The sequence below is a fragment of the Triticum dicoccoides genome, chromosome 5B (genome assembly GCF_002162155.2).
Source record: "Triticum dicoccoides isolate Atlit2015 ecotype Zavitan chromosome 5B, WEW_v2.0, whole genome shotgun sequence".
Taxonomy (NCBI): Eukaryota; Viridiplantae; Streptophyta; class Magnoliopsida; order Poales; family Poaceae; genus Triticum; species Triticum dicoccoides.
Genome location: NC_041389.1, coordinates 331861658 through 331869905, shown reverse-complemented (window position 1 = coordinate 331869905; position 8248 = coordinate 331861658).

The window sequence follows — 8248 nt, the reverse complement described above, 5'->3', positions numbered from 1 at the left end:
TGTCTCCCGAACCCGTAGGGTCTACACACTTAAGGTTCGGTGACGCTAGGGTTATGAAGATATGTATATGCAGAAACCCGAATGTTGTTCGGAGTCCCGGATGAGATCCCGAACGTCACGAGGAGTTCCGGAATGGTCCGGAGGTAAAGAATTATATATAGGAAGTGCTATTTCGGGCATCGGGACAAGTTTCGGGGTTATCGGTATTGTACCGGGACCACCGGAAGGGTCCCGGGGGTCCACCGGGTGGGGCCACCTGTCCCGGGGGGCCACATGGGCTGTAGGGGGTGCGCCTTGGCCTAGATGGGCCAAGGGCACCAGCCCCTATAGGCCCATGCGCCTAGGGTTTCCACCATGGAAGAGTCCATGTGGTGGAAGGCACCCCTAGGTGCCTTGGGGGGGAGGGAAACCTCCCCTTGGCCGCCGCCCCCCCTAGTAGATGCCATCTACTAGGGCTGGCGCCCCCCCTTGGCACCCCTATATATAGTGGGGGGGAGAGGAGGGATTTTACACCAGCCCCTGGCGCCTCCATCTTCCCCCGTTACGTCTCTCCCTCGTAGTCTCGGCGAAGCCCTGCTGCTGTGACACCCTGCATCCACCACCACGCCGTCGTGCTGCTGGATCTTCATCAACCTCTCCTTCTCCCTTGCTGGATCAAGAAGGAGGAGACGTCTCCCGTACCGTACGTGTGTTGAACGCGGAGGTGCCGTCCGTTTGGCGCTGGTCATCGGCGATTTGGATCACGTCGAGTACGACTACATCATCATCGTTCTTTTGAACGCTTCCGTGCGCGATCTACAAAGGTATGTAGATGCATCTAATCACTCGTTGCTAGATGAACTCCTAGATGATCTTGGTGAAACGAGTAGGAAATTTTTTGTTTTCTGCAACGTTCCCCAACAACATGATCATCTCATACAACAATTTATATCACATCATGCCTTGACCATATCACATCACAACATGCCCTGCAAAAACAAGTTAGACGTCCTCTACTTTGTTTGTTGCAAGTTTTACGTGGTTGCTACGGGCTTCTAGCATGAACCGTACATACCTACGGCACAAAAACAACAACGGTGATTTATCAAGTTTGTTGTTTTAAACTTCACAAGGACCGGCCGTAGTCAAATTTGATTCAAGTAAAGTTGGAGAAACAGAACCCGCCATCCACATTTATGCAAAACTAGTTGCAAGTTTGTTGGTGGAACCGGTCTCATGAACGTGGTCATGTAAGGTTGGTCTAGCCGCTTCATCCAACAATACTGCCGGATCAAAATAAGACATTGGTGGTAAGCAGTATGACGATCACCACCCACAACCCTTTGTGTTCTACTCGTGCATATCATCTACGCATAGACCTGGCTCGGATGCCATTGTAGGGAAACGTAGCATGTAATTTCAAAAAAATTCCTATGCTCATGCAAGATCTATCTAGGAGATGCATAGCAACGAGAGGGGAGTGTGTGTCCACGTACCCTCGTAGACCGAAAGCGGAAGCATTAACTTAACGCGGGTATCTAGTCGAACGTCTTCTCGAATCAACCGATCAAGTATGGAACATACGACACCTTCAAGTTCTGCACACGTTCAGCTCGAGGGCGTCCCTCGAACTCTTGATCTAGTAGAGGTATGAAGGAGTCGATGAGTTCCGTCAGCATGAAGGCATGTGATAGGTCTCCATCGTATCTATATTTTTGATTGTTCCATGCCAATATTATACAACTTTCATATACTTTTGGCAACTTTTTATACTATTTTTGGGACTAACATATTGATCCAGTGCCTAGTGCCAGTTCCTGTTTGTTGCATGTTTTTTGTTTCGAAGAAAACCCATATCAAACAGAGTCCAAACGGGATAAAAACTGACGGAGATTTTTTTTGGAATATTTATGATTTTTGCAAAGAAGAATCAACGCGAGACGATGCCCAGGGGGGCACGAGGCAAGGTGGCGTGCCATGGGCCCTCGTGTCCACCCCGTAAGGCAGTTGGTGCCCTTCTTTCATCGCAAGAAAGCTAATATCCGGATAGAAATCGTGTTAAAATTTCAGCCCAATCGGACTTACGGATCTCCGGGAATATAAGAAATGGTGAAAGGCCAGAAAGAGAAACACAGAAACAGGGAGACACAGAGAGACAGATCCAATCTCGGAGGGACTCTCGCCCCTTCCACGCCATGGAGACCATGGACCAGAGGGGAAACCCTTCTCCCATCTAGAGAGAAGGTCAAGGAAGAAGAAGAAGAAGGGGGCTCTCTCCCCCTCTCTCCCGGTGGTGCCGGAACGCCACCGGGGCCATCATCTTCACTGTGATCTACACCAACACCTCCGTCATCTTCACCAACATCTCCATCACCTTCCCCCATCTATATACAACAGTCCACTCTCCCGCAACCCGCTGCACCCTCTACTTGAACATGGTGCTTTATGCTTCATATTATTATCCAATGATGTGTTGCCATCCTATGATGTCTGAGTAGATTTTCGTTGTCCTATTGGTAATTGGTGAATTGCTATGATTGGTTTAATTTGCTTGTGGTTATGTTATTGTCCTTTGGTGCCCATCATATGAGCACGCGCGTGGATCACACCATAGGGTTAGTTGTATGTTGATAGGACTATGTATTGGAGGGCAAGAGTGACAGAAGCTTCAACCTAGCATAGAAATTTATGCATACAGGATTGAAGTGGGGCCAATATATCTTAATCTATGGTTGGGTTTTACCTTAATGAACGTTAGTAGTTGCGGATGCTTGCTAATAGTTCCAATCATAAGTGCATAGAATTCCAAGTCAGGGATGACATGCTAGCAGTGGCCTCTCCCACATAAAACTTGCTATCGGTCTAGGAAAGTAGACAATTGCTTAGGGACAATTTCGCAACTTCTGCCATCACTTTTACGCACTCGCTATACTAACTTTATTGCTTCTTTATCTAAACAGCCCCTAGTTTATATTTATGTGCTCTTTATATTCTTGCAAACCTATCCAACAACACCTACAAAGTCCTTCTAGTTTCATACTTGTTTTAGGTAAAGCGAACGTTAAGCGTGCGTAGAGTTGCATCGGTGGTCGATAGAACTTGAGGGAATATTTTGTTCTACCTTTAGCTCCTCGTTGGGTTCGACACTCTTACTTATCGAAATAGGATACAATTGATCCCCTATACTTGTGGGTTATCAAGACCTTTTTTTGGCGCCGTTGCCGGGGAGTTATAGTGTGGGGTGAATATTCTCGTGTGTGCTTGTTTGCTTTATCACTAAGTATTTTTTTTGTGCTATTGTTTTTTATCTTTAGTTATGGGTAGGAAACACAAAATACCAAAAAAATTAGTTGTACCTAACCAATGGTTGAAGAACCACTCAAAATCTATCACACTCCTGAAGCTTTTTACTTGGATCATCTTTGATCCCTATGTGCTCGTGCTGAAACCCCAACTATCTTAGTTGAGGGAAAATCTTTAGATGAGCATGCTTGTTATGTGCGACACCACTTATCTCAAAAAGGGAAACTTTTACTGGATCAAATTCATCGTTTGCAATGCTATGCTTGGAATTTATGTGAAATTTATGATTTTACTTGTTGTTCTGAAGACCCTAAGAAACACCTTCCCTACCAATGTGATTTTAGTGGTAATGGAATCGTATCTTCGTATGCTAAGGGTGTTTATAATTACTATGATGTTCAACAAATTGAAGAATTTGTTGCTTTTAAGGGTGCTTATGAAATTGCTTCTTTGATTGGAAAGTATGATCCTACTCTTTACAAATTTGAAAATTTTGCCAACTTAAATATTGTTATGATAATTATGCTTCTAATTCCTATGTTAAACCATATATTGAGGACTCCTCCGCTATCCAAGAAGTGACTAATATTTTGCAGGAGTCTATGGAAGAAGGAATTGATGAAACTGTGGGCTCATTGGATGAAAAAGATGAAGAGGAGAGCGAAGAACAAAAGGAGGAAGAGCGGATTGATCACCTGTGCGCACCTTCTAATGAGAGTAACTCTTCAACTCATACATTGTTTAATTTCCCTTTGTGCTTACCGAAGGATGATTGCTCTGATGATTGTTATGATCCCGTTGATTCTCTTGAAATACCCCTTTTTGATGATGCTTTCTATGCTTGTGGCCATGATGCCAATATGAATGATGCTTATGGAGATAAACTTACTATAGTTCCTTATGTTAAACATGAAATTGTTGCTATTGCACCCACACATAATAGTCCTATTATCTTTTTGAATTCTCCAAACTACACTATATCAGAGAAGTTTGCTCTTATTAAGGATTATGTTGATGGGTTGTATTTTACCGTTGCACATGATGATTTTGATAGACATAATATGCATGTGCTTGATCCTCCAACTTGCAATTATTATGAGAGAGGAACTACATCTCCGCCTCTTTATGTTTCCAACACGATAGAATTGCAAGAAACTGCTTATACTATGCATTGGCCTTTACTTGGTGTGCATGAATTGTTCTTTTATGACATGCCGATGCATAGGAAGAGAGTTAGACTTCGTTGTTGCATGATATATGTTACTTTGTGCTCACTACTAAATCACAAATCATTGTTAATTAAAATTGGCTTTGATATACCTTGGGATCCAGGTGGATCCATTACTTGACCACTATATGCCTAGCTTAATGGCTTTAAAGAAAGCGCTGCCAGGGAGACAACTCGGAAGTTTTAGAGAGTCATTTATTTCTGTTGAGTGCTTTTATAAAGTTAGAAACAAAAAAATAAAGAGGGGAACCCAAAACTTTTCAAAAAGGAAAGTGAAAGTGAGAGAGACAAGCATTGTTGAAGTGGGGGAGCTCCTTGAACTTTGTTCATGCTCATGGAAACTTTGTGAATCTTGATTATAGAAAATTTTCAAAAAATAATAATTATCCCCTTGTAAAAGTCCATTGTATTATAAAAATAATGTGCCAAGATTTGCCTTTAGGATGTTTAGATTGCTTGTTGGTTTGTGCGGTGCAAGAAAGGAACTTTGGCTGTAGTGCGTGATTTTACATTTTTTTACTGGAGCGTCAAACGGTTCTGAAACTTTTTGAACTGTCTTTATATACAAATTTTTTATTTTTCAGAATTTTGGAAGAATTTTTGGGGTACCAGAAGTATGGTGAATGTTCAGATTACTACAGACTGTCCTGTTTAAGACAGATTCTGTTTTTGATGTATAGTTTGCTTGTTTTGATGAAACTATCAATTTCTATCAGTGGATTAAGCCATGGAAAAGTTATATTACAGTAGGTACAATGCAAAAACAAAATATGAATTGGTTTGCAACAGTACTTAGAGTAGTGATTTGCTTTATTATACTAACGGATCTTACCGAGTTTTCTATTGAAGTTTTGTGTGGATGAAGTGTTCGAAGATCGAGGAGGTCCCGATATGAAGAAAAGGAGGAGAGGCAAGAGCTCAAGCTTGGGGATGCCCAAGGCACCCAAAGTAAATATTCAAGGAGACTCAAGCGTCTAAGCTTGGGGATGCCCCAGAAGGCATCCCATCTTTCTTCAACAAGTATCGGTATGTTTTCGGATTCGTTTTGTTCATGCGATATATGCAAATCTTGGAGCGTCTTTTGCATTTAGTTTTCAGTTTTATTTTATGCACCATGCTGGTATGAGATAGTCCTTCGTTGATATATAGAATGCTCATTGCACTTCACTTAAATCTTTTGAGTATGGCTTTATAGAATGCTTCATGTGCTTGACTTATATTATTTGAAGTTTGGATTGCCTGTTTCTCTTCACATAGAAAACCGCCATTTGTAGAATGCTCTTTTGCTTCACTTAAATTTGTTAGAACATGGGCATATCTTTTGTAGAAAGAATTAAACTCTCTTGCTTCACTTATATCTATTTAGAGAGATGTCAGGAATTGGTCATTCACATGGTTAGTCATAAAATCCTACATAAAACTTGTAGATCACTCAATATGGTATGTTTGATTCCTTGCAATAGTTTTGCGATATAAAGGTGGTGATATTAGAGTCGTGCTAGTGGAGTAATTGTGAAATTGAGAAATACTTGTGTTGAGGCTTGCAATTCCTGTCGCATGCACGTATGGTAACCGTTATGTGATGAATTTGAAGCATGGGGTGTTCTTTGATTGCCTTCCTTATGAGTGGAGGTCGGGATCGCGCCATGGTTAACTCCTACCAACCCTTCCCCTAGGAGCATGCGTAGTAGTACTTTGCTTCGAGGGCTAATAAACTTTTGCAATAAGTACATGAGTTCTTTATGACTAATGTGAGTCCATGGATTATACACACTCTTACCTTTTCGCAATTTGCTAGCCTCTTTGGTACCGTGCATTGCCCTTTCTCACCTCGAGAGTTGGTGCAAACTTCGTCGGTGCATCCAAACCCCGTGATATGATATGCTCTAACACACATAAGCCTCCTTATATCTTCCTCAAAACTACCACCATACCTACCTATTATGGCATTTCCATAGCCATTCCGAGATATATTGCCATGCAACTTCCATCATCATCATATACATGACTTGAGCATTTATTTTCATACTGCTTTGCATGATCGTAAGATAGCTAGCATGATGTTTTCATGGCTTGTCCATTTTTTGATGCCATTGCTATGCTAAATCATTGCACATCCTGGTGCACCGCCGGAGGCATTCATATAGAGTCATATCTTTCTTCTGGATATCGAGTTGTAATATTGAGTTGTAAGTAAATAAAAGTGTGAAGATCATCATTATTAGAGCATTGCCCCAGTGAGGAAAGGATGATGGAGACTATGATTCCCCCACAAGTCGGGATGAGACTCCGGACTTTATGAAAAATAAAAGAGGCCAAAGAAGCCCAAATAAAAAAGAGGCCAAAGAAGCCCACCAAAAAATAAAAAAGGGAGAAAATAAAAAAATGAGAGAAAAAGAGAGAAGGGGCAATGTTACTATCCTTTTACCACACTTGTGCTTCAGAGTAGCACCATGTTCTTCATATAGAAAGTCTCTTGAGTTATCATTTTCATATACTAGTGGGAATTTTCATTATAGAACTTGGCTTGTATATTCTGATGATGGGCTTCCTCAAATGCCCGAGGTCTTCATGAGCAAGCAAGTTGGATGCACACCCACTTAGTTTCCAATTTGAGCTTTCATACACTTATAGCTCTTAGTGCATCCGTTGCATGGCAATCCCTACTCCTCACATTGACATCAATTGATGGGCATCTCCATAGCCCATTGATTAGCCGCGTCGATGTGAGACTTTCTCCCTTTTTGTCTTCTCCACACAACCTCCATCATAATACTCTACTCCACCCATAGTGCTATGTCCATGGCTTACGCTCATGTATTGCGTGAGAATTGAAAAGGCTGAAGCGCGTTAAAAAGTATGAACCAATTTCTTGGCTGAAACCGGGGTTGTGCATGATGGGAGAATTTTTTGTGATGAAAATGAAGCATGGCCAAACTATATGATTTTGTAGGGATAAGCATTCTTTGGCTATGTTATTTTGATAAGACATAATTTCTTTGAACCACTCGTGTCTTAATATTCATGCCATGATTAGATATATGATCAAGATTATGCTAGGTAGCATTCCACATCAAAAATTATCTTTTTTATCATTTACCTACTCGAGGACGAGCAGGAATTAAGCTTGGGGATGCTGATACGTCTCCATCGTATCTATAATTTTTGATTGTTCCATGCCAATATTATACAACTGTCATATACTTTTGGCAACTTTTTATACTATTTTTGGGACTAACATATTGATCCAGTGCCCAATGCCAGTTCCTGTTTGTTGCATGTTTTTTGTTTCGCGAAAAACCCATATCAAACAGAGTCCAAACGGGATAAAAACTGACGGAGATTTTTTTGGAATATTTATGATTTCTGGGAATAAGAATCAACGCGAGATGATGCCCGAGGGGGCCACGAGGCAGGGGGCATGCCCTAGGGGGTCAGGCGTGCCCTGGGCCCTTGTGGACACCCCGTAAGGCAGTTGGTACCCTTCTTTCACCGCAAGAAAGCTAATATCCGGATAGAAATCGTGTTAGAATTTCAGCCCAATCAGAGTTACGGATCTCTGGGAATATAAGAAATAGTGAAAGGCCAGAAAGAGGAACGCAGAAACAGGGAGAGATAAAGAGACAAATCCAATCTCGGAGGGGCTCTCGCCCCTCCCATGCCATGGAGACCATGGACCAGAGGGGAAACCCTTCTCCCATCTAGGGAGAAGGAAGAAGAAGGGGGCTCTCTCCCCCT